This window comes from Epinephelus moara, chromosome 7 (assembly GCF_006386435.1).
Source record: "Epinephelus moara isolate mb chromosome 7, YSFRI_EMoa_1.0, whole genome shotgun sequence".
Lineage (NCBI taxonomy): Eukaryota > Metazoa > Chordata > Actinopteri > Perciformes > Serranidae > Epinephelus > Epinephelus moara.
The window spans coordinates 16,568,399-16,594,003 of record NC_065512.1 but is presented as its reverse complement, the minus strand read 5'-3'; positions in this window follow the sequence as shown (position 1 = coordinate 16,594,003).

The window sequence follows — 25,605 nt, the reverse complement described above, 5'->3', positions numbered from 1 at the left end:
CCCAGCAAAGACAAACTTCATAAATAACAAGAGGGATAAGATATTAGACCTTGAGAGCAGTGATTACACCATGTCCTAACTGGATGTGAGGCAAGCAAACGTCAACGACTAAATCAGTTGGATTGCATTGTTTTCTATTGGACTGTCCTAACTGCCTGTGATGTGGTGCGCTGTTTTGAGCTGAACCTTTATCATATGCCCCATTTCTATTTTTATTCTGTCGATACCTTTCAAAGAGCCACAATGAGGGACAACTGATGATGAGGTTTAAATGAGGAATTACCTACAGGATACTTTATTTCACTACAAAAAACTTAAATAAGTTTGCCAGGAAGATGAACATTTCTGGTAAGAATTGTGTAGGATGCTAGCAAGCTAGGTTGTCTTTTCAGTGGACTCTGAGACCACAGCTGAAAGGTAAGTGGTTTGTCTACATGACGTGACAGAGCTCCATATTTAACGGATCCAGTGTGGACAGAGAGCGTCTGATGTAAAGCGATGCGACGCGTTACTCTGACGCTTGCATCCAGTCAGGACACGGTGTTAGAATTAAGAGTGTTTATTGCTCGTATGGAGACTAAAAACTTGAACCTGCTGCACCTAATGTTTAGAAACATGTATCTAATAGTGGATGGTCCAGATTTGCTATGATGGATTAGCTTTGTGTGCCAGTTTTCAGCAGACAGAGAAAGATGCTGCTCACCAGTGGTTTTACTTGGCATCTTAACAGCATTGCCCAGTTTCCTGTTTGGCACATTTAAATTTCCAAACCAAGAAATCAGTGAAAAGGTCAGGAATGATCTGTGAAATAACAGCATCAGCTTTCTGTCAACATTAAAAACATGAAAGAAATCGACACAGTACTAAAATCTTTAACCTCAGTACAATACCTTTGAAAATGTGATGCCATTTTAGATACCACGGAGAAAATTAAGGGCATACAAGTTAAAATTTTCCTTAACAAGGCAATAACATAAGGACATTTTTTTTGCTTGGTGCTTTCGACACAGATATATACATTTTCTCCATCAGTTTATGGTAGAAATATCTTAAATTTTGTCAAAATAAAAGCCCTTTTCTACTTTAAGGTTTTAATTTGGGTGAATGCAAATATTGAGGCATATGATGTGTCCCCCTTAAAATCTACACCGATGGTACTAGTGTATCGATGCTGCGGAAAATGAGTATTGAAACTGTTTCAAATTGATGTGTTTGACCACAGTGTCTTGCTCAAAGACAGTTTCATGTCTACAGAAGGCAGTGGATTCAACCAGCAACCTCATGATTAATGGCTAACCATGCTGGACCGCCTGAGCTACAGAGCTACTACTATATTCAATGACATATTACAGTAAGAGGTCCCTTGAGGTTTAAAATAATGGAGCAACTCAGCTCAGTGAGTGGGGTTACAGGCGGACAAATTGCTGTTGGAGGACATGTGAGGCCTGAGTAAAGAATGAACAACGCAACATCCCTTCTTCCCTTTCTCTTTTCTCCTCGTCTCTCTCTCTGTCTCTCTTTCTCTCTGGTGAGATGATAACAGGATCAGTGGTTCACTGGGCTTCAGCCAGCGCAGGGATCATATTCATATGAGAGGGGTTGAGACTCTCTCCAGATTGGCTGCTGCACCTGACAGAGTGGGGGGGATTAGGAGTAGGGATAGCAACAGCGTTAGTCACAAGCTCATCTTTTGCCGTCTTCACTTCTGCTCTGGCTCTGTCTCAGTTTGTTGGACATCACTCCGTGTAAACCTCCCACCACCTCCACCACCAACCCCCCCTCTCTCCGCCACTAACACACACACATACACATACACACACACACACACACACACACACACACACACACACACACACACACACACACACACACACACACTCACGCACGCACCACGCACTAAGCTCCCCCTTGTCTTTTCAGCTGGGAGAGAGAAAGCAAAAAGCAAGACAGGGGGGCACTGCATAGATTTGCTGCCATTGTGTGTCAATCATCCTGTGTGTGTGTGTGTGTGTGTGTGTGTGTGTGTGTGTGTATATATATGTGTGTGTGAGAAAGAGAGAGAGAGAGCCCTTGCCTCCAGTGATTAGCTCTGTCCATGCTGGGCTCTTGCTGCTTACAGAATAATACAGTAAGGCCTTGAGGGGCAGGAGGGAGCGGAGAGGAAGGTGGTCTGCCTATAGGCCTGCCGGCTCAGCGGTCAATGGTTTGTGTTATTGTGTGTGTGTGTGTGTGTATGTGTGTGTGTGAAGGAGACTGTGTTTGCTCATCGGTTTGTGTGGGAGTGTGTATTTTTGGAATTGAATTCAAGCTGAGTTGCTTGGTTTTGTTAGACGGCGCATGAAATAAGAGGTGGATGTCTGAGACTCGAAGTTTGAACACATGAAAAGGAAATATAACAATTAGTTCAGTTGGATCACACACACACACAGACACACAGGGTATTCCTACATCTGCAGGTCAGCTAGCGCACCCTTCTCCTCTGTCTCTCTCTTTTTTTATTCTGTCGTCTCTTGCTCTCCGTCTCCCTCAGACACACACATACACACACATCTTTTTGCTCATGTCATAAGTGGGTGTGCAGAGTATTGCCTTGAGCTGCAGATGAACATGAAATAAACACAAACTAGGGTAGTGACAGTTTTAAATCGGCTTTAGATCACTATGAAAGGTAAAGGATTAGGATGCTTTTTCCAGTCCTGAGGAGATAGGACACAGTCTTGGAGGAGAGCCCACTCCTCTCAGCCCACTGTGGGCCGGGTGTCTATCTTCTAATCTTCTAAAGCACTCTTACACCATCTGCATGTAGTATGGCCTACATAGTGAGCATATGCCTGTCTATATAGGCTGTGATTAAAAATGGATCTTTCACACAATGATGGGAGAATAAATTTTTTTGTGTCATATAGTCATCAATTTCACCCTGTTTTTGTTTTATATCCACCGCAATCTAGATTACAAATTGTCCACTGGAGGCTGTTTTAAATTGTCTAATTGTATATTTTTTTGTTTTAAGTGGGTTTAAGCTTTACATTTAATATGTATATAGGCAGATTATTGTGCTTTTGTGTGGCCTTTAAATCCTGCAAATGTATATTTAAGTATCATTTATTCTTTCATAAATTTCCTTCATTATTTTTTGTATATTTTTTAAAGTTGCTAATTATTTCTTGTAATTTATAATGATAAATAATTTGATTTTTAACCTGTTTCTTACAAAACGAGGACAAATGATGACAAAACTTTAAGTCATTGCTTCTCTTATAAAACAGTCCATTTAATTTAATCTATGTTTAGTCAGTGTGTTTTGCTATCTAATCAGTCTAATTGTGAATATATAGGCTATCGTGTAGGCCGTACTCTCGTCTTTTGATTACCGTGGGTTTTGTCAGCTTTTTTCCCCCAACCAAATCAAGCATGAAACCGTCCCGGGAAGACGTTTCTTATTTTTTATTTATTTATTTTTTTTTGTTTTGTCCTTATAATGCTTTTCTCTCACTTTCCCTTTCGAGTGCACGGAGGGAACTCGCAACAAAATCAAATTAAATTTCCCATTGAAAATGTTGCTCTTGTTATTCAGATGCTGGTTTAGGGTCTTTTGTGTGAATCTAATTATTCTCCACTATCAGGACGGTCCACAGGGTAATTAGTCACTTCTCACCAAAGTCCTCCCTGCATCCTCAGATTCTTATCACCATAACTCTGACATTTTAAAAGAGACATTTTTGTCTCTTTTATGATAGCCTGGAGTTTTTTTTTTCTTCCATTCCTTCGCTTATTTTTTAAGCAATTTGGTGATACAGTATGCGCGTAAATAGCCACTGCTCTCCGAAAATGCGCCTGCCTTTCAATTGTGTCATGTTGGAGGGGAGAGAGGAGGGGGAAAAAAAAAAAAAACCACGAGGACGTCGCTGCCTGTGTGGGGATCCTGCTTTGCAGACAGGCAGAAATGTTGCGCCGTGCCAATCAGAGCAATAATGCCGTACAGAGTTGGGAGGTTGAGGAACAAGCGAAGGAGGAACAGTGGCTTGAAATCAAAAGGAGCAGATGAATAGGTGCTTTAAGGTCCAGCCGCGGCGAGAGGTCCGGAGCAGGAGGACAATTCAGCGCCTGCATGGCTCTCAATGAATTGCAACACTTGCACTTGTGGTAAATTGGTAAATTTGAGTGGCTGTAACAGTCCCGCAGTCTCTGTTACAGGAGAAACTAACTACATGAATGCAAAAGAAAAAACCTCAGATATCATAAATAAAACAGATAAAGACGGATCCTCTCGGTAAACCCTGAAATAAATAGACAGTAAACATGTTAAAGGAGTATTTGATCTGGCCTAATACAATCTTCATCACCTTTATGTAGATTTACTACTTCTAAAATGACCAGCAAAAATATGTATTTGTGCTTCAGCTCCAAACCTCTGTCCCTGCTTACTGATATGTAATTGCTGAAAATCGACTCTCCTGATTGTTGCACAGCATGACATGATTTTTTGTCTACAAGCATTTCTTTTATTTTTTTGTTCCCCGTGTTTCCCTGTTGTTTTCAACAGCATTTTTTTAATCTTAAATAGTCAAGACTGTGGAGTGTGGACTAATAATGGTTTTGTGCAGTCGATGATTAGGCACGGTCACCCCCAGGTTGTAATTTAAAAGAAAACTTTTTTAAAAATAACTAAATTGGTTTATACCCTCTGATGCAGGAGTCCTTGCAGCACCAGGCGCTTTTTTAGTAGTTGGAGCTTCCGTATTTTAGAATTTTCAAGGCCAAGTTTAGTACATTTTATTGATGTTTTTTACAGCAGTGCTTCAAGCTCGTCTACATTGCTTCTTCAATCCACAATGCTCATTTCTGCCACCTGTAGGCTGTGACCTTTAGGCAGCAGTGTGTACGCTTCATAAAAATTCCTGAAATAATTGCGTGCATCGAATCTAATATCCAGCCAGAGTCCTGCAGCTAAAATATGAGTCATGTCCATTAGGTAATTTAAAACACAGACGGTGAAGCACAGGACAGGTGGACAGCAGTGGTCAGATCAGCAGATCATGGCCCAGTCAGACTGACAGCTGGAGCAGTGATGACTTACCAGTAATTAAGATGGATGATTACGAAAGCAACATAAGTGTGTGTATCTGTGATGCGGCAAGTTTTGCATGTCTGTATGTGTGCCTGCAAATATCAATTTATTTGTGTTTCCCTCACTACCTGGCAAGTGTTGATAATATGTGATTTTGGTGGTTTTACAAAAAGAGAGAATGGTGATGGTGGTGGTGGAGGGGAGGAGGAGAAGGAGGGTGTTTTCTAATCAGAGTCACTGTCGTTTTGTTGTCACCTGCTCCCAGACAGACAAAGTGGCATTTCCTGACTGTTCCCATCCCCGTCTGAGTTATCTGACACCCAAAAATACGGCTACGGGGAAGCAGGGAGACGAGGCACCACAGCCTTATCCCGGTAAGGAGATGGCTTCTTATCAGATCAGGCTAGGAAGTTTATTTTATGGAGTAAATCTGTATAGAGGGGATAAAGAAATGACACATCCCTTGCGGACACAAAGGGAGAAGGAGATTAGTCCTCCAGCAGCATATATGGCTTTAGTTCAACCTGACAGGCAGCGGATTGAAAGGTCATGAAATAATAATCCCCCTATTCTTCTGCTCTAATCCTACGAGGGTGTGTTTCACTATGGGAACGTATAGGCTGAGGCTATGTGCTGCAGGGTGGATGTTCATTTTGTGTTGTCACTATTTAGATAGGCATCCAACACTGATTTAAATTAATTAGACTAATTATGATTGAGGAGGGGATTTTTTATGATGAACGTCAGCGCCAGTGCGTCTGTCTCTGATGTTTTTTTCTATTTCTGTAATCCATGTTTGTACATATGCTGGAGGTTATTTTCTGTGTGTGCCTGGCGTTTTTTTTTTATCAGACAGGTTGGAGGTTAAAGGGACATTACAACAATCTCCCATCACTAGCAGCCTTTTACCAACACCACCTCACACACACATCAAGCATCAGGTGTGATGCAAACACACACTTCAACACATTGTGTGTATGTGTGTGTCCACGCATGCACACGAGAAAGAGGGGGGAGATTATGCCATTTAGGGAAGTGTGATCTAGCACGGCAGATGTGTGTGTGTGTGTGGGCATGTGTTATGTGTTTGGAGTGTGCTGGGTAGAGAGGTGAGGGAGGGGGCAGAGTCTGCCCAACAGCCTGATAATCAAGCATCGAAAATGAGAGAGAGAAATTCAATGCAAACTAATGTGTTCCACACAATTACTCGATTAATAATTCTTATTCCATTACAGTGCCATGGAGACTCAGAGAAAGAAAGAGAGAGACGGTGGGAGAGAGAGATTTTCAGAAACAGGGAAGGAGACAAGAGAGGGAGGCGGGAGGGGAGAGAGGGAGAGAGCACATCAGGCTAAGAGATCTGCAGTGGCTGTATATTTCCCAATGCCTAGTTAAGGCTGCAAGGCAGGGGTCAGGAAACTTAATTATAGCGTAAGTGGATAGAAACTGCAGAATGATAAAGAGAAACATGCAGGCAGATTGGAATAGCAAGGACAGGTTTAATACTATTTTCTCCTGTCTGCTTCCCTCCCACAATACAAGCCAGACCTGCAATCACACAGGGAAACAGCCCATATACCCCGTCTGACAATAACACTAATGCATATCAAAATTACATACTCGACAACTGCAAGACATTTTGCATGGCCACTATTACTTTCCAATTTTGTGAGTTCAAGAAAATACATATCCCATGTAATGGTGATATCAGAGGAACCTATTTCCATGCTGCGTGTGCCAGAGCTTCAGATAAGCGTTCACCTGTGGTCGAACAAGAGTTATTAAACCATATCTACCCGGATGAACCGGCTGAATAAATAATCTGTTTTTTAATTTGTAGGTCTGCCATTAATTCCACTCCTCTTTATTTATTTTCCTTAATATCTCAAAGTCCAGATTTTTTTTTTTTTTTTTTTTTTTTTTTAAGGAAGCCACATGTGTGTCTCGCAATTCCACGTGTCTTGATTTGGATTTCAAATCAGCGGGCCTCAATGGGGCGGCCCAATACACACCGTCCACGGCGCGAGCTCTGCAATCTATTTGCACTGTATAAGATTTGCATATCTGCAGCTCATGAAGCAAGGCTTTAATTTCCTCCTGCTGGAGATAAACATCACCTTGTTGGAGCAGATGGGCGGAGGCAGGATGGGGTCAATGAAGAAGAAGCAGGACAATGGCATTGGTTCAGGCACTGAATGGCCAGAAGTAATAAAATTGCACAATTTCCATACACTGGGCCAATTCTTTTTTTTTTTTTGATAAATTAGGATCAAATGTGATATAAGGAGATGCAGCAGAATTCGGTGTGTGAAGGGAGGAAATGTTGGAATTATATTCAGTGTTTGCACGTTTGTAGGATACATTTAGCGAACCAGATTTATGACTGACAGTATTCTTCATCTGTTAACTATGCTTGATTCTTTTGACTCAAAAAATCCCTTATTTTGGTCCCCATTTTTGAAAATAGATATTTTCCCCCTCCGTTTAAAAAAATAATTCCGTCCACAGGAACTTCATTTTACAAAATATCTCTGTCCACAACAGAATGCATAAATAACTTCAAATGCTGCCAGTGTTCGCTGTCTTCAGCAGTCTTCACTCGTCACAAAGGTAGTAAGTGTACAGACTAATGTTACCTTTATCAAAAAAACAAGTTGAGATCTTGTAATCGTTGATTCCTGTTCAACTTAACAACAGTGGAGCTCACTCAAACATACGAGTGATGCTCTGGACATGCAAAAGTTTCCTTCGTCCTCATCAGCAACAGGGCTGCACCTATTGATTAATTTTGTCTCGATTGATCTAACAATTTTTAAGCGACTAGTCTAATGACTAATTTATTTTATTACTCGATTAATATAAGAATTAATTTACCCCAAAATAAACATCATAAATGTGTCACATTAACAGTTAAATGATTTCATTTAATCATCTTCTCAAAAATAAACAGTGATTATAGCAGCATTCTTTTAAATTAGTCTCATTTTTATGTAACTACTGTGTTACCATATTAATAATAATGATTATTATCACAAACCCTATTTGTTAGATGCCTGATCAGAAACATACTAGACCCCTATTTCCAAAGGGTTAATGTGACACACTTATTAATTTAATCACTGGCTGTATATCATAGGAGCCCTTTCCCTGAACCGGACAATCAGTATCTTAAGAACTTGACTTGAAACCAAAAATGGTTATGACTTGGAGTTATTTTATCACTGGCATAATATAAAGTTAAGATAATCTGGCAAGTGCATTTTTGCATCTGTTTGGGTCAAGGAAAATAACTGAAATGACTACAGTCTGTAAAGTTAGTTTAAGCCATTTTGTTAGTTGTGCACGGCTGTTAAAGTAAACGGAAAATATGAAAAGGCCGAACAACTACGCGAGGTGACGCATGGTATAGCGTTAGTGGCGGTGCAGAAAGTTTAAGTGACCACTACGAATGGTCAATATCTCATGCTTAGGTGGGGAACAGAACGGTGCTGTGTGCTGCCATCTTGACAAAGCGCTCTGGGATGCTCTGACTTCAGGTGTCTGTGCAGAGCAGGTGTAACGATACTACTGTGATAAGCCATTTTAGCAGCAGCTCTGGGCTGCTGGTGGAATCCATGCTCCGACTGGGTGCAGCTATAGCGACACACTGACACATTTTGCAAATTGACGTATTACCGTAATTAGTCACATTGATTACTTCAATGAATCGCCCCAGTTGATCAACAACAATCCAACTCTGGGCTTGATCCAAAGCTACCATTTCTGTCTGATTTTAAACTAAGGACATTATGGTGGAGCAGACACCTCAGTTCATTTGTGAAGTGGTGCAACGATAGGTGCTCAAGTGTAAAGTTCTCATGAGACCGAGCAGTGCTAACGAAATGTTAGCAAGCTGATAGTCCATCTTTGTTATTGTTTCTAGCGTATTCTCATTACACCAGGCTACAACGGGCATGCACAAATCGAGGAGATGATGTCATTGTTTCCCAAATGCTCCATTTTCCATGTCCACACAGATACACAGTACCAAAGTTTTGAAAAACCTTCACCTTTAGCACTGTTTTAGTGACCTAAAACTCTTTTCCCATAGACGAGAGGCCAAACAGAGAGGGAAATGACCATTATCGAAAATATCTGTATAGACAGGGCCTAAACCGACTATGATCTTAAATGTTAAGTGACTCTATTTCAAGCTCGTTCCTTTTATACCATCATTTTGTCTCGGTCAATGTCTATATTGAATATAATTAATACTCTCCATAGAGCTATATTCTATTTCTTGCTACTGTTGGCATATTGTACTGATCACACCAGACGAGAGGTGCCATATTCTATGAATTAGAGTGTCAACTAAGCACCTTTCTTATGACAATATTAGACACAATGAAAATGATTAATTAGCTTCACATAGATGGAATTTAATCAGTGTCTAAGCCAGAATTCAGTTCATATGTAAGGAGGTAAAATGGACGTAAGGTTAGACAAAGTGAACTTTTCTTAATTCTCACTTTAACTTATAGGGCGTGCGTTGCGGGAGCTCGCACATTGTTGTACACCATTTGTATTAGAGGGGGAGACGAGGATAGCAAGAATAGTTTCTGAATAATGAGCAGCTCATGCGGGAGTTATGTAAACCTCTTGTTATTTGGATGTAGGCACCTTGTAATTAAAGTACTTCTACAGGGGATGGTTCCGCTCTCTGCCTCGAGGAGAGCCGGGCGAGGCTGGAGGTTACAGAGGGTTAGAGGGGGGTGGAGAGAAGAACACTCTCGTCTTTTGTCAGCTCGCATTATCTTATATTTATTTATTAAAGACACCTATGCAAATCAGGATCCCCAAGTCATGGATCCTGCTAATGACACGGACAAGAGTAATTAATTAAAAGCAGATACACACACACACACACACACACACACATTATTATACATGTGCAAACCCTCATGTAACAAGTTCATCTGATTTTCAAAGACGCCACACAGTCGGATAAGGCTGGAAAGGGAGAGGAAAAGGCAAGAAATCTGCATCACAGTGTTAATTTAATCAGACTTCAGTAATACCTCTTCTTCTCCTCGCTCCCCAGGCAGCTTGCAGTTTCTCTGCTAGCTTGAGGAGAAGATGAAGGGAGCTTTCAGCCTCTTAGAAGATGAGGGTTAAAGAACGGAGAGATTAAGGAAGTGAGAGTGCCACTGAAAAGAGGGCTGGGGATTATGTCATCTACAATTGATGTGCTCTCTTAATGTACCTTTAAACATGTGCCACCGGGGCCTGCTTTTATTATGTCTATTCACTCATGGAAGGAGGGGGGGGGTTGGGGGTTAAAGTATTAACCCAGAAATACTTTGCAACATATGTGTGGCTCGTGTATTGAGAGTAGTTATCAGGGTTTGTGTCACTTTGATATGTACACGGTATGTGGAGAGATCGTCTTTGTCAAAGGAAGTCCATTTCTGCTCGGCTTCCCATACACTGCCATGCATTGTACTGATCTCCATATCAAAAAAGAGATCCTTTATCGAACGATCATAGGGACAAAATGTGTCTTTATTCCACGTCTTCGGCTCCGATGAAAATGTTCCCACAATCTAGTCCAACTTGGACTATGAGCAAAGGATTTATTAAATTGACTGATTCTCCTCTAACCGCTGAATGAATTGTCTCTCAAATTGCTGCTTGTCTCAACAAAATGACAGCGGAGAGAGTGTGTGGAAGATCTACAGATCTTATCCATAAGAATGTTATGGGGTTAAGTGTACTTGGAGGTGTGTGTGTGTGAGTGTGCACATACACTTGTCTCCATGTCTGAGTGTCTGTACTGTGTGCAACCATTCGATTAAATCCACAGCTATCACTAACAGGATTAGCTGAGTGGACAGCAGAAGTCTATCATTGCTTATTGATTTCCTCTGATTCCCATCAGCCCATCAGGGCAGGACATTCTGTGAGTGGCCCCAGTGGGAATCACTGCCATGGGCCCGGGGTTAACGTATTGTGGCTAACATATCTGAGAGGCTTCAAAGCAGGTACCCATCTCTCTGTGTCAGGAAAAGTCAAATAAGTCAAAGCTATCAGGGGCAACAGATGCTCCCGTCTCTTCTTCCCGTGTGTGAAAAATACAGTTTGACTCCATCTCAAGTGAAACACTCGGATCAATCTAATCAATGAATCGCTAAGACTGTAGTGTTGAGCAACAGCAAGTGAGTCTCTTCTGACACTGCGGACGACGGGGTAATCCTTTGCCTCCAGTGGTCAATTTTTTTTTGTCAGATAAACAATAAAATCATTGGCATTTTGTCCTGCCCTTACTCTGTGTTGCTTGTCACAGTAAGAGTAACTTTGGTATTTTTCAGACTGGTCCCTACATTCTTAAGTTTTTTTTGTGTGTGTCGAAGTGACTGATGCTAACAACATTTTTTTAAATTGGTGCAGTCAGTGTATTCACTCGGGGCATGTGTACACCGCCATTTTACATACGCATGCGTGCTTGTTTTTGCCACTGACAGGCTCAGATTGTTATTCTAAGTGTCTTTGAGTGTCTGACAGCATTATAGAAATATGGAAAGGATCCCTACAGAGATAGACCTTTTTGTTAAAGACGAAGATACTTTTTGTTTAACCAGAAACAGCCCCAAAATTGCCATCGCCAAACCCACAAGGCTCCATTTAAATACATTTTGGTGTGTATAGATATTTTCACATCTAACGGGGTAAATTAACGGTTGATTCTCGTAGACACAAAAACATGGGAAAATTGAATAGAATAGAAAAATGCCAAATGTTCCCTTTAACCAGTGTTCAGCTGGATTTAAACTTGACAGAGGGGTTAATGACATACAGGTTTTGGTTCATAGTTTGGCGTCTGAAATCATCACTGCAACAGTAAATGAATATATATTGTGTGATTGGGTGCTTTAGTTATAATCAGTGCTCACTTTATTAGGTACACTCTAATGCAACCTAAAACACTTGTTCTGTCATAAAGTCTACTATTATGTTGCCTGAAATGTTCAGCTTTGGTTGACACTGTCAGTGACGTCTTAATTAAATTATGTGTTTTGGCATTGAGGTCAGAGTCAGTGGTGGTGTCATATTGGACTGCATGGTACTGAGAAATGTTTCTAATATTCTGCCACCTCATGTTTTAAAGTAGGGAGGACAAAAAATTAGAAACACCACTCAGTATCATGTGTTCTAGTACAGCACCACTTTAAACTTAAATATAGTTGAATGTACACATCTTAGACAGTGTCACCAAACTTTAAAGACTTTGTAAAGATAGATATTATGGTGGCAGGGCAGGAAAAGAATCATGTTTGGGTGTCAAGTCACGTTAGGTACTTGGGTAACTCAAATAACTCAGTGTTGACTTTTGGTTTCACACAGGACATGAACAGTGGTCTCCTGGGTCAAAGTCCTGTGTTTGTTTGACCCGTTTCACCCAGACTGACTCCATACACAGACTTTGTTGCTCTTTGTACTACATCACCTGACTTCCTCCTTTGCTCGTGTCACATTAGAGAGGACAGCTTGCTCTCAAATACTGGCATATTATCAGTATGAAATCCTCCATCATTAGACCCTGACCTGTTGATTATTCCTGAACTGCAGCTTGTGCTCGTTTATACAGGGCAGGCACAATGGACTGGAGGCACACTGTAGTGAGGCTCAAGGACTTCGATCATATGCCTTTATTTTATATTCTCTACAGCGTACAGTATATATATTCAATCTAGTGAGAAAGTCGCCTATTGGAAACACTGAGCACACTGCTGTAAAGGAAAAGGGTGCAATGCATTTATAACACAAGATAAAAAAAAAAGAGTATCTTTGTGAAACAGAATGTGGCACAATAATTGTAATCTCAATTACCTATTAGTTGAAAAGCCAAAATCGCAAAGTAAAATGTATGACATAGCTTTGGATCCTGTGCACACAGCTGTTGTAGGTAAAACTTCCTACTACAGGAGTATAAATTCAGCTTCAAAGCTGGCTCCTCCCAGCTGGAATACTTGCATTTTCATATTTGTATTGAATCAAAAATGCGATTTGTGAAAGGGGAAAACAGTTGTCTGAGGGTTTCTTAAATTTAGTATGTGACAACACAATCTGAGGCCAGTTCAGTGTTAATTTCACTGATGAAAACTATGATAAAAATGATTTGTCAATGATCTTTTGTCCATGATGAAAATGAGATGATGATGCTTAAAATAGATGATCATAGTAAAAAAATAAGATGAAATCTGTGTGTCATTTTTGTTTGCAAGAAGAGACAGGACGAAAGTTTTAGTGATCAGACATTGAAAGCTGAGAATGGCTGTGCTATGCATTTATCTTCAAATTCCACGTGAACAACGGGCTGTCAAACTCCAGTAAATAGTCTGTGCTAGGATTTTTTTCTAGTCAACAAAATACTCACACCAGAGTAGTGTCATTGGTTTGAGTTGTGAGCTGTGATTCAGCAGTCAATAATGAGCTGTATGTGTCTGATTGTGGATAGTGGAGCTGTTGAATGGATTTGTGGAGCTTTTTAGTCGCAGCGGAGTTGTTAGCAGTTAGCTCCACTTGTTTGCAGTTGAATGGCAGCAGAGCAAGCAGCCACTGGCTGCCGGTCTTCACAGCTGATCCCCGCAGGACTACACTCAGCTCCAGATTGTGTCGAGAAGGTTTATGGGTTGATGCTATTTGAGAGGCAGGAAGGAGGCTCGATTATCTTTGAATGTAGCTCTGCTGTAAGTTAACAGTCTGAACTTAGCACAGTTTTCTCTGACAGAGATAAAAGTTTAGTTTTGATCACAAACTCTGTGGAAGGACACAAGTTTAAACCTCCACACTAACAGGTTTCAGATTTAGAAAGAATTCAGGCTGAAATGAAGTTATTTTTCTGCTTCATAACAGCGAGATCGATAAGTCAGAGTTTACAATGAACCTGTGTACAAATCCTAGTGTCTAAAATTTGTTATTTGTGGTGTCAAGGTTTTCGAGACCATAAATAGAGAGATGTTGAGCTTTTCAAATGATGATCAGTAAGTGTGTGCTCATAAATCACCCCCTGAACCTGTCAAGAACTGCTGGAGAAATGACAGTTTGTAAGTGTGTAGAAATTATTTTTAGTTATGAAAAAAAATGTCTAAATGAGATTTTTATACAACTTGTCACCTTGGATTAGTTAAAAGTTTTAAAAAATAAAACATGTAGAAAACATACTGATTGAAAATGACGTAAATGTCATGAATTTTCATAGACTAAAATGTTGAGTTTTAGCTATAAAAGATAAAAACGACTACAGTGTGACTAAAACTAATGAGCATTTTCATCTCAAGACTAAGACTAAATCTTAACTAGCTGCCAAAATTAACACTGAGCCAGTTTGAACCCCCGTCCGGGTCTGTGCTGCCTGAACACGAGGCTGCAGCTGGTCCTGTAAGCCCCCAGTCCATGGAAAATGTTGGATAATGATACAAAACTAACATTAGCTAGTGTTGATTCTCCTCAGCTGAGGTAATGATAGAATAATTAGCCATTAATGGACATTTTTAATTCAACTCATCTCGATAAATAGTTTGGTAAAGGGCATGGGAATGAATTGTCATCAACAGCAAATCGGCCATTTTAGAAGGACAAAAGTAAATAGCCACTTGATACGGGTGGATTAATAATGAATGCTTGGCTGACATTGGTATTAGCATGCAGTTAGCATAACATTAGCTAACTTATGACGTCAGTAACTGTAACATTAATGGATGCCAAGATATCAGGGTCTGTAAGGATCAATATGATTAACTAACTTCAATTTTGCAATATTTTTCTTTATATGGGCATTTGTCTTTCATGCTACTTGTACATTTCTAATGATGAACGACTGACAGATGATTAGACCGGCAGCTACCTTAGCTACAGATGCTTATTCTTCCAAGATGGCGCCCCTGCCCCAGAATGCTGCTCGAAGAGGGTCATTATGTTCTCTGTGGAAAAGAGCCATTTTTGTGTGAAAAAAAATCACCTGTATTGATATAATAGGCCACCTTGAACCTATGTGATTTTTTTTTTTTTGCACATAACAAAAAAAGAAATTAAATTAATTACAGTACAACAGACAAATGAGTGGCTCCTCTGATCTTCACAGCAAAGGCAGATTGTCTCAAACTGAAAAGGTCAAACATAAGTGACGACGAGGTTGCACTGACAAGGTTGTTTGTCCAAAAGACTTCATACACAACATTAAAACTCATTTGTTAATTGCAGCCATTTTCCTCCATCACAAATGACTGCGCCATTGTCTCCTTCCTTCAAGAATAAGCAAAGAAGAAGAAGTGATGGCGCTCAGGAGGATAGAGGGCGTAAGTGCGTCTGTGTAAGGGAGACACAGAGAGATACTAGCAGGAGATAATAATCTAGGGGAAGCTGACAGCAGTTCACCCTCGATGGCTCGGGTGTCAAAGGCTAAAAGAGTTCCACGGAAATTTGTGAAATTAATAATAGCGTTTGTGAAAGGGTGAAAAAGGCATGTACGAGGAGGTTTGAAAGTGTACCTCTGGATGCAGCTGTGACAGGACCAGAAGAATTAGTCCAATTAAAAGTGGTAATTGCTTTGCTAATTTCTCCTATTAATTTCTCAGAGTGTACGAAAGAGTGGGAGCATAATAGGCAAAATGTTTTAACTCTTCATTGCCTTAATCCCTTGTCTCACCTCCTCCTTTCTGATGCCTACGTGCTCTTCTTGTATTTTAATAGCCCATCCCAGCTGTCCCCCCTCTTATGCACTCACCTGCGATTTCAAAAATGTCTTTTGCTTTTCTCTACAACGGCAGGATTCCCAAATGATCTTTTTCACATTGGCAGTTTGTGAGAAATGATAATTGCAGCATGGATAATAGTTTATTTAGATCATGGTTTCAGAGGTTCGTCCTTAATTATCATGACATAATAAAAGCAGACATATTATATCACCAGTAAATGTAAATTTTCCAAATGGAAAAAAAAGATTAAATAATATTCTGATATATATTTGTGGAAATAGCAGTGCGTGGTTCCCATGGCAGCCGTTGACTAATATTTGAGGGCCAGTGATGTTACAAGACACAACGTCAGCAACCGCAGTGCACTACTGTTGGAGCACATCTTAGCCCTGTAGCATGTGAATACTAGTACAAGAAGTTTTTCTGCAACGATAATAAGTCAATCAAAAGAAAATTATTCCCAGCTATTTTGATAATCCATTAAATGTTTCAGTCATTTTTCAAGCAAAAATGTAAGAATTTGCTGCTTTTCTTTGTCATTTCTGAGAGTAAATTAAAAATCTTTGGGTTTTTTACTGTTGGTTGGACAAAAGAAGCAATTTGAATACATCACTTTGGGCTCTGGGAAATTTCAATAACTAATAATCGTTAGTTGTCCTAGTAATAATGGTAAGATGCCTGTACAACATTTAACTTTTGGAAGCAGAGTTGCCAACTTCCCAGTTTAGTTTGGACTGGGAAAATAAAAATGCTTCAAAATTTACGTGGTGATAGTCAGTGTTACCTTTAACAAGATTACACTGAAAATTTTGGCAAACCTCTGATGGAAAATATTTCAGGAGATTTTAAACACGAGGACATTTTCTATGTTACACTTTTTTTGTTGATTTTCCCTTTAATCATCTAAAAGAAACTAAATGGTAAAATAACTTCAAATTTGACATGGTCAGGGTCATTCTGAAGAGGAGAAAAATTCAGCAAATTTATTAGATTTTTTAAAAATGACATTTCAAATATGTGGAAAATCCGACTGTTGAAATGTAATTTGACCTAACTTCCAGTTTAATTTTCTCAAATTTTTCAAAAACTGTACAGTAAAATGTCTTTAAATTTGAAATGGCCATCAAGCCTCTGAAAGAAAAATTAACGAGAGTTTAAAAAGTAGGACATTTTTACTGTTTTTACAATTTTATTTGAGCTTTACCCTTTACAATAATATTATGAAAACACAGTAATAGTCAGGAACATTTTGAGTAGATATCCATTGTGCTCTTGACAAATCTATGATGGAAACTGTTTTATTGAATTAGGACTTCTTTGCTAACAGTTTTATTGAGAAATATAAAATGTGATGAATTACTGCTGAAATATGAGTTTCAACCTTTTTTTAACTGTTCAAAGCAAAGGTCCCATTAACCAAATACTTTCCACCACTGACTCTTTTTTCAAAAAATCTGAAGGCTGGCCGTCTTTTTGACTTTTTGACAGATCAGAACACTGAGGGAGATCGACCGTGACACCCCTGTGTCAATAGTAGTTAGTTATTGTCTAGTCTTGTCTTTGAATTCACTCTCTAACTGGTGTTAGCCAGGTTACCTCGGTTACCTGTTTTCTTTAGCCATCGAATTGGTAAGCAATATTGGTACATACTATTGCAAAATATCATAGCAGCTGAGTGTCCGAGGTTTCTTTAACATGCCTAATCATTGTGATGGCGCTGCCCGCCTAGCATGAGTTAACAAAGCAGTAAACAATAGAGCCCATGGTCCCAACAAACAGACACAGACATCGATGAGGCTCGACTCTGTCCATTAATCTGTTAGTAACTATGAGGTAAAGTTAGCCATGTGTTGCTAACAGTTAGCCCTGTAACGGTGTGTATGCACGTACTCTGACAAACCGTCCCTGGCGCAGAGCTCACACTCCTGCAGCATTCTCAAGAGAAACAGAGCAAGAGTGGGGTCAACGATTGGCCGGGTAAATCGGTACGCTGCATGCAGCTTTACGATGAAATTAAATTTTACCCATTTCAAGTAGTGAAGGATTTGAGAAGTCATGTTGAGCAACAACTCCAAGGCAGAAGCATCGAACACTAGCTGTTGATTACTAACATTACTGAAGCTCCAGAGATCAAAATATTGAAAATGGAGGGAGTAATGCAGGGGAAGATGAAGCAAAAGCTGGTAATAGTGATAATGTTTATCATCCAGCTGCAACTAAAATTAACATAACGGGTAATGGATTATGACTAAATTTGTACAACCCTGTCCCTTTAAATTGCAGACAAGGAGAAAGTCTAATGCAACCTCTGGTTCCAAGTCCCAGCACCATAACAGCACGTGTTGATGTGCATCAAAATCCAAGCAATGGCTAGCTTTTTGCAAAGAAGGGCTTACTTCATATTGTTTTATTGTGCTGCTGTTGTGTTGTGCCCGTCTAGTTTTTATGCTGCAACGTTATTGGTTATATATTTGTTTTTTATTGCCTGACAAAAGGTGTGTTTGAAAAGTGTCTCCCAGTGCGTGAGAGTTGGCAGCCATGATTGTAGTGAGCTCGGGAAGTAGAACCTAGCAAGCTGGCTAACAAGCTTACTATTTGCAGCTCCTGCACACACGTCATGTCGTGCTTTGCACCTTTTGGTAATAAAAATGTTGACCAAATATGTACACAAGTCAAAACAAGCCCCAAGGATATATTTAGATTTCCTCAGCATCCATCTCTCCAGTGGAAACGGCCTCATCATTGTCACATATTTTGAATACAGGAAGAAGAGCAGAGCTTTTTTTCTCTCATTAATCATTATATCATTGTACTGTGACTGGACATTACTACTGCAGGGTCACAGAGGACGATCTCTCTCAGAATACTTGTCTTGTCTGACTTGATTATAGTAAATACGCATGTCAAAAAATAAAAAAATCCAGCAACAAATGAATCGTCTCCTCTGCTGTAGCCGACAAGGTGGTCAGCCACGTAATTTGTTCCCGTCTAGCTCAAAGTGTGTAGTGTAGGCAGTCCATTGAATTCCCATCCGTCATGGTTAGTTACACGCTTGTCAGCTGCTCTCCCACTGCCCAGCGGTCTAGCCATCACCCCTGACCTGGAAGCATTATATCTAAATCACATTACATGGCCCTGTGTTCTTTATTCCCCTTTTGAAGTCACCAGAGTGAGACATCTGTCCAGCCCTATTTGAGTTTACTTCCCACTCAGCCGCCACATCTTAATTAGCTGATCTGATTTTCTGTGTCGGTGTGTGCGTGTGCGCCTTTTGTGCGTGTTTGGGTGTGTTTGAAAGCGTGTATGTATGTTTGTGTCGGCAGAGCGGGGTTTGTTTGTGGGCTGAGGGTGATTGACAGGCTGATGGGAAGATAATATGCTGAGAACGACAAGCAAAAGGACCTGGAATTCATTCACTGTGACGATAATGAATCTGAGAGAAAATCCTTGTGTTTGTTCATTAGCCATTGAGGCTGGATGACATGGCCTTCCAGGCACTGTCAGCCACAGATGTCCCTCACTGAAGGATTCTGCAGCACCTGAGTCCTTCCTGGCTAATAAGGTTGTAATTAGCACAGCAGTGAGAGCTGCATGGCCCTGAGATGAGCTGGGGAAAAAAAGAGTAAAAGTAAACATTTCTACTCGTTTTTAAATCAAGGCAATTCCAGCTCCACTCATAACCAATGTACAGTCCCCCCCCTCCATGTAACCTGGAGTGCGTGTGTAAGTGCGCACTTGCATGTGTGGTGCAGGCTCTTAACATGAGACCAAATGCTTCAGTGCAACCCCCCATCCATTCGTGCCCTTTACAATCTCTACCTGGAATTTAATGCGACTGAATGCTTGCCTTACAGTCATGCCTATACCGAAATGAAATTGGTTTCAGTTCTCTTGTGTCCTTGTCAGTGCCGTTACGTGATTATGGCTTAGTGTACATGCGGCAGTGTCCCTTTTCATGTCCTTTGACATAGTTTTGACTTGAAACAGCAGAGGGAGGAAGCAAGGAAAAGTCGATATAAATTTTTAGCAATGTGAAAGACAGAGAAATAAGAGATGGAGGTTGAAGAAAAAGACTCCACATTAAGGTCATGGCCCTGAACTTGCAGCTAGAAATGTTGTGCTGTAAAATAGTCTCATTTATACTCCGCTAGAAAACTAATTAGCCTAGTGGTACTCGACCCCTACCGTCTCTCCACGTATCGTCTGTGGACCGTTTGTATGGTGCTCAAGGTGTGCTGTTAACTGTATTGCAATGATTCTGCATGGCAACACTAAGACATTTGTGTCATCAGGGCCATTAGCCTCAAAATTTAGACAGCTTTGTTGCTCATTAGATTTTGTTCAGAAAGTCAAAATTTGACACTTAATAAAAGATCACTGATGTGCCAGTTTTAAAGTGAGCTGAGTGCTGTCAGTGTTTTGCGAAATGGTAGCTGTTTCAGCAGTAACCAAGATATGAGCATGAACAAATAAACTACTGCCTCTCACCATTTTAACACTGTGCACAGTATCTTTGGCAGCTAATTAGGCATGGGACGATATAAAATGTCTATGTTCGATTATCCTGGTCAAAATAAATGCAACTCGCAATATTATAATATACAGTGGTGTGAAAAAGTGTTTGCCCCCTTCCTGATTTCTTACTTTTTTGCATGTTTTCCACACTTGAATGTTTCAGATCATCAAACAGATTTAAACATTAGTCAAAGATAACACAAGTAAACACAAAATGCAGTTTTTAAATGAAGGGTTTTATTAATGAGGAAGAAAAAAATCCAAAGCTACATGGCCCTGTGTGAAAAAGTGTTTGCCCCCCAGCTCCTGTTAAAACATAACTGTGGTTGATCACACCTGAGGTCAATTTCTCTAGCCACACCCAGGCCTGATTACTGCACACCTGTTCCCAATCTAGAAATCACTTAAATAGGACCTACCTGACAAAGTGAAGTAGACCAAAAGATCCTCAAAAGCTACAGACATCATGCCGAGATCCAAAGAAATTCAGAAACAAATGAGGAAAAAAAAGTAATTGAAATCTATCAGTCTGGAAAAGGTTATAAAGCCATTTCTAAAGCTTTGGGACTCCAGTGAACCACAGTGAGAGCCATTATCCACAAATGGCGAAAACACGGAACAGTGGTGAACTTTCCCAGGAGTGGCCGGCCGACCAAAATTACCCCAAGAGCGCAGCGACGACTCATCCAAGAGGTGACAAAAGACCCCACAACAACATCTAAAGAACTGCAGGCATCACTTGCCTCAGTTAAGGTCAGTGTTCATGACTCCACCATAAGAAAGAGACTGGGCAAAAATGGCCTGCATGGCAGAGTTCCAAGACGAAAACCACTGCTAAGCAAAAAGAACATTAAGGCTCGTCTCATTTTTGCCAGAAAACATCTTGATGATCCCCAAGACTTTTGGGAAAATATTCTGTGGACTGACGAGACAAAAGTTGAACTTTTTGGAAGGTCTGTGTCCCATTACATCTGGCGTAAAAGTAACACCGCATTTCAGAAACAGAACATCATACCAACAGTAAAATATGGTGGTGGCAGTGTGATGGTCTGGGGCTGTTTTGCTGCTTCAGGACCTGGAAGACTTGCTGTGATAAATGGAAGCATGAATTCTGCTGTCTACCAAAAAATCCTGAAGGAGAATGTCCGGCCATCTGTTCGTGACCTCAAGCTGAAGCGAACTTGGGTTCTACAGCAGGACAATGATCCAAAACACACCAGCAAGTCCACCTCTGAATGGCTGAAGAAAAACAAAATGAAGACTTTGGAGTGGCCTAGTCAAAGTCCTGACCTGAATCCTATTGAGATGCTGTGGCATGACCTTAAAAAGGCGGTTCATGCTCGAAAACCCTCCAATGTGGCTGAATTACAACAATTCTGCAAAGATGAGTGGGCCAAAATTCCTCCACAGCGTTGTAAAAGACTCATTGCAAGTTATCGCAAACGCTTGATTGCAGTAGTTGCTGCTAAGGGTGGCCCAACCAGTTATTAGGTTTAGGGGGCAAACACTTTTTCATACAGGGCCATGTAACTTTGGATTTTTTTCTTCCTCATTAATAAAACCCTTCATTTAAAAACTGCATTTTGTGTTTACTTGTGTTATCTTTGACTAATGTTTAAATTTGTTTGATGATCTGAAACATTTAAGTGTGGAAAACATGCAAAAAAGTAAGAAATCAGGAAGGGGGCAAACACTTTTTCACACCACTGTATATATAATTAAGTAAATATGCTTTAAACTGTTAAAATGACACTAAAACATAGTGGAATTACTTCACCTTAGATTTTGTTAAAGATGTACTCTACATGATTTTTCTAAAACACAGTGGATAGACTCTCGCACCCCACCAGCACTCAGGTGAAGTTGGGGCTTAATAAAAGGTACTGACCAGCTGTCAGACCGTAAGCAGCAGGCATCTAAGAGAAACGGTGCCAAAAAATAAAATGCACAAATACAGCAAAGCGAAGACAAGAACAAGAGTGAATCTGCGGTTGGCCTTTACTTTCACTTTGCTTGCCAAGTGTGTTTACAAGGAGCAAACCAACAGTCTTGTATACCTGTAAGAAGTAAATCTTTGTATTGCACTGTTGTGAATAGTGATAAAGCTCTTAAAAAAGGCTTTAAATGGCATCATATCTATTGTTATAAAATATTCCAATGCTTGATTAAGATCTTTTGCGTGTTTTTTGAGGTTGGTGCTTATCCAGCCTGTTTTTGTTGAGTCTCGTTTGTTGTTGGTTGCCCAGCAGTCTCTTTGGTGCTCCTGGGCACGATATTCATGATTATCTCGATAATGGAAATTCACCACGATCAACTAATTGTGAGTGGGTTTTTTTTTTGAGATCCATGATAAAATCGTGTATCGTACTGGGTACCAAACTGTACTTTTAGGTATTGACTGAATTACATTGGCACTACCAAGTACCGATTCACGTTAAATCAATTGGTGCCAAATTTTGGTGCCTGTGAGCATATCTGGTGAGAACGCTGGGTTAAGACAAGAGGCAGAAGTGCCGCAAAGTGCCACAAAGCCTGGAAGCCAAGCCACAGAGCACTGAGGCCAACAAGGGACCTCAGTGGAGCCATAGGGTTTAACTTCAGGCAGAAGGTGGAAGTGCCCTGAAACAGGGTAGCTGGCCACGGAGCCTCACGGCCACTCCCTTGGCTTCACAGCAAGCCAAAACAGTTACTGCAGTGCCGATCTGTCAGATAATTACGGTGTCTGGTTTATTTTCTATATCACACACACACACACACACACACACACAGACAGGAAGATAGATGGAGTCAACTATGTCTCCCCTGCAGCTTGCTCAAAAATGTTTTTTTGTCTGTCATGACATAGAAAGTAAAGTACAGACAAAGGTACCATTGGGCACCGGTACAGAATTACAGGTACTGCTTTTGGTTCAAATGTGAATAGTACCCAACCCTAGTTGTCCCATCCCTACCGGTGATACACATGCAGCAGCAAGGTGGAATCAGCTTTAAGTGGTAGCTCCAGTTGTTAGAATATTTTCACATTTTCTTGCACGGACCGTAATGACTGTGTAACCCAAACACTGGCCTGTTGCGCACCTCCAGTGTCACCTCTCACTTAACTGGTCTTTGATGGTCTACATAACATCCATTTTTATAAACACAGCAAAGTGAACATAGTTAAGACTCCATTTTATCTTTTGCTCACATTCACTGCCCCTGAGATCCCATGGAAATGTGCGGGAAAGAAAACTATCAGTCTTTTAGTCCAGGCAAGAAGAGGGAGCAGCTAAAGATAGGATCAGGTTCCGGTAAAGGGCAGGTGAAAGTTAAGTGAATCCAAGGCTAAGCAAATCTTTAGAATAAGATGAAAGAGTAATATTCAGGCAGTTACTGTGGTTCAGATTTTCACTTCTCTATTTTCAGCTGGTTCTCAACTGGGATGTAGCATTTGGTTGGAGAAACACTTCATACACTGAAGCTCTACAAGTAATATAACACTTTGAATGTGCCTCGGTGAAAAGGACACAGTCGGGTGGCTTGCTATGCTGCGTGTTGTGTAAAAGCACTCCCCATTAAAACCTGAGGACCATGTGTCTTACGTCTGTATGCTTTGTTAGATTAACACCTGGTGTTAAATGTCTCCGTGCTCACATTGAAATCAAACAATTCTGTACATTATTTTCCGTGCTTATATTTTACATCTTGAACAAAAGTGTTAGAAGCAGTGGGCATACAGGGGAATTGTTGAGTCCCTTACAGAGAGAGGTAAATTGTCCTTTGACAAAAGACATTTTTCGTAACATCAATCAACCTAAAGTAGTGACTGCTGGTTCTGATTGACATTTTATTGTAGCATTGATTGCATCACAGCTAAATTGAGAGCTCACTTGTTCAGACTGGTTGAGTATTGCAGGGTAAAGAAAATTTAAAGTAACAAACTGTAATATTGGAGTCTGAGAAAACTAGAAAAAACACCTCACTGTGCATGATTTTCAGAGTGCGGAAAAGTGCACTAGTCGGCGGTGGGGTGTCCGTGAAATGCTATGAAGTTTAGTTGATTCAAAACACACCCAAACACATTAAACATGGCTTTATAGCAACCATTTCAAACACAAGTACATAAATCAGCGTCACTATAACTCGCAGCATTCACAGAAAAACACTTGTCTTTATCTGGACACATTTTCCCCAAAAATACAACATGCTAATGTTTTTAGCATAAGCCTATGGCATTTTACATTGTATAAATTAGCCTAGTTAGCAGACTTTTCCTGAATTCATATGAAGCCAGGGACAACAGCAACATTTAACAAAGGTAAAGGTACAAAGTTCGGTTCCATTACAACTCATAAGGTTCACTGACAAAACAAGTGTCTTATCCTAAACACGTTTTCCAAACAAATATAAAATACTAACGTTATTAGCACAAGCCTATGGCATTTTACATTGTATAAATTAGCCTAGCAACGAGCTGAGATTTCCTCTACCCATATGAAGCCAGGATAAATCACACACAAGACTTAAAATGCTATTTTTGTGGAGGCTTTATTGTCTTAACAATTTATTGTTTCTTATCTGTGAAATTAAAGCAAATAAAAGCTTCGTTTCCACTGAGGGAAATGGTTTCAGCTTACAAAGCAGACAGGAGGTCTGAGTCGCTGTGACGTGTAGTTACAATTCTGGGGAGGTGCATGTCAGGTAGAGCTTAGATTCTCTGCCCGAGCCCGACCCGGCCCGCGGGCCCAAGCCGGGTCGGGCCGGGAGCCCCCCCTCCCTCTGACGGGCCCAGGCCGGGCCTGGTCAGATATGACTTTTTTTTTTTTTTTTTTTAAAGCTATGATTTGATAATGTTATAGTTGTAGCGACCCTGCAATAATGTCAATGTTCTGTGAGTTAATGGCATGTTTGGGATTGAATGAGGTGCGGGGTGCAAGTGTGACGGGGATGAGGAGGGCTGTGTGAGTGCGCGTGCTGGTCTGTGTATGAGCGAGCTGGAGGAGAGAGCAGGAGTGCACAGATGGAGTTACAGCTAACTTGTTGTTTGTTGGTTGTTTTGGCGTGGTTACAGCCAACAGTAACTTGTAGGCCTACTGTTCAGTAATAACAGTGGTTTAATTGCCGAATAACTGCGTCATCCTTTCCACACGTCCTGGCGGACGCTACAGTATTATAAAAAATAAAATTAAACCACACTTTGTATGACACATAGCCTAAAGTTACAACAAACTTAGGGCCGAATTCACAAAGAATGAACTGCGGCCGCTGATAGCACCTTGAATTGCACTTCACTTGCACCCGCAGTTT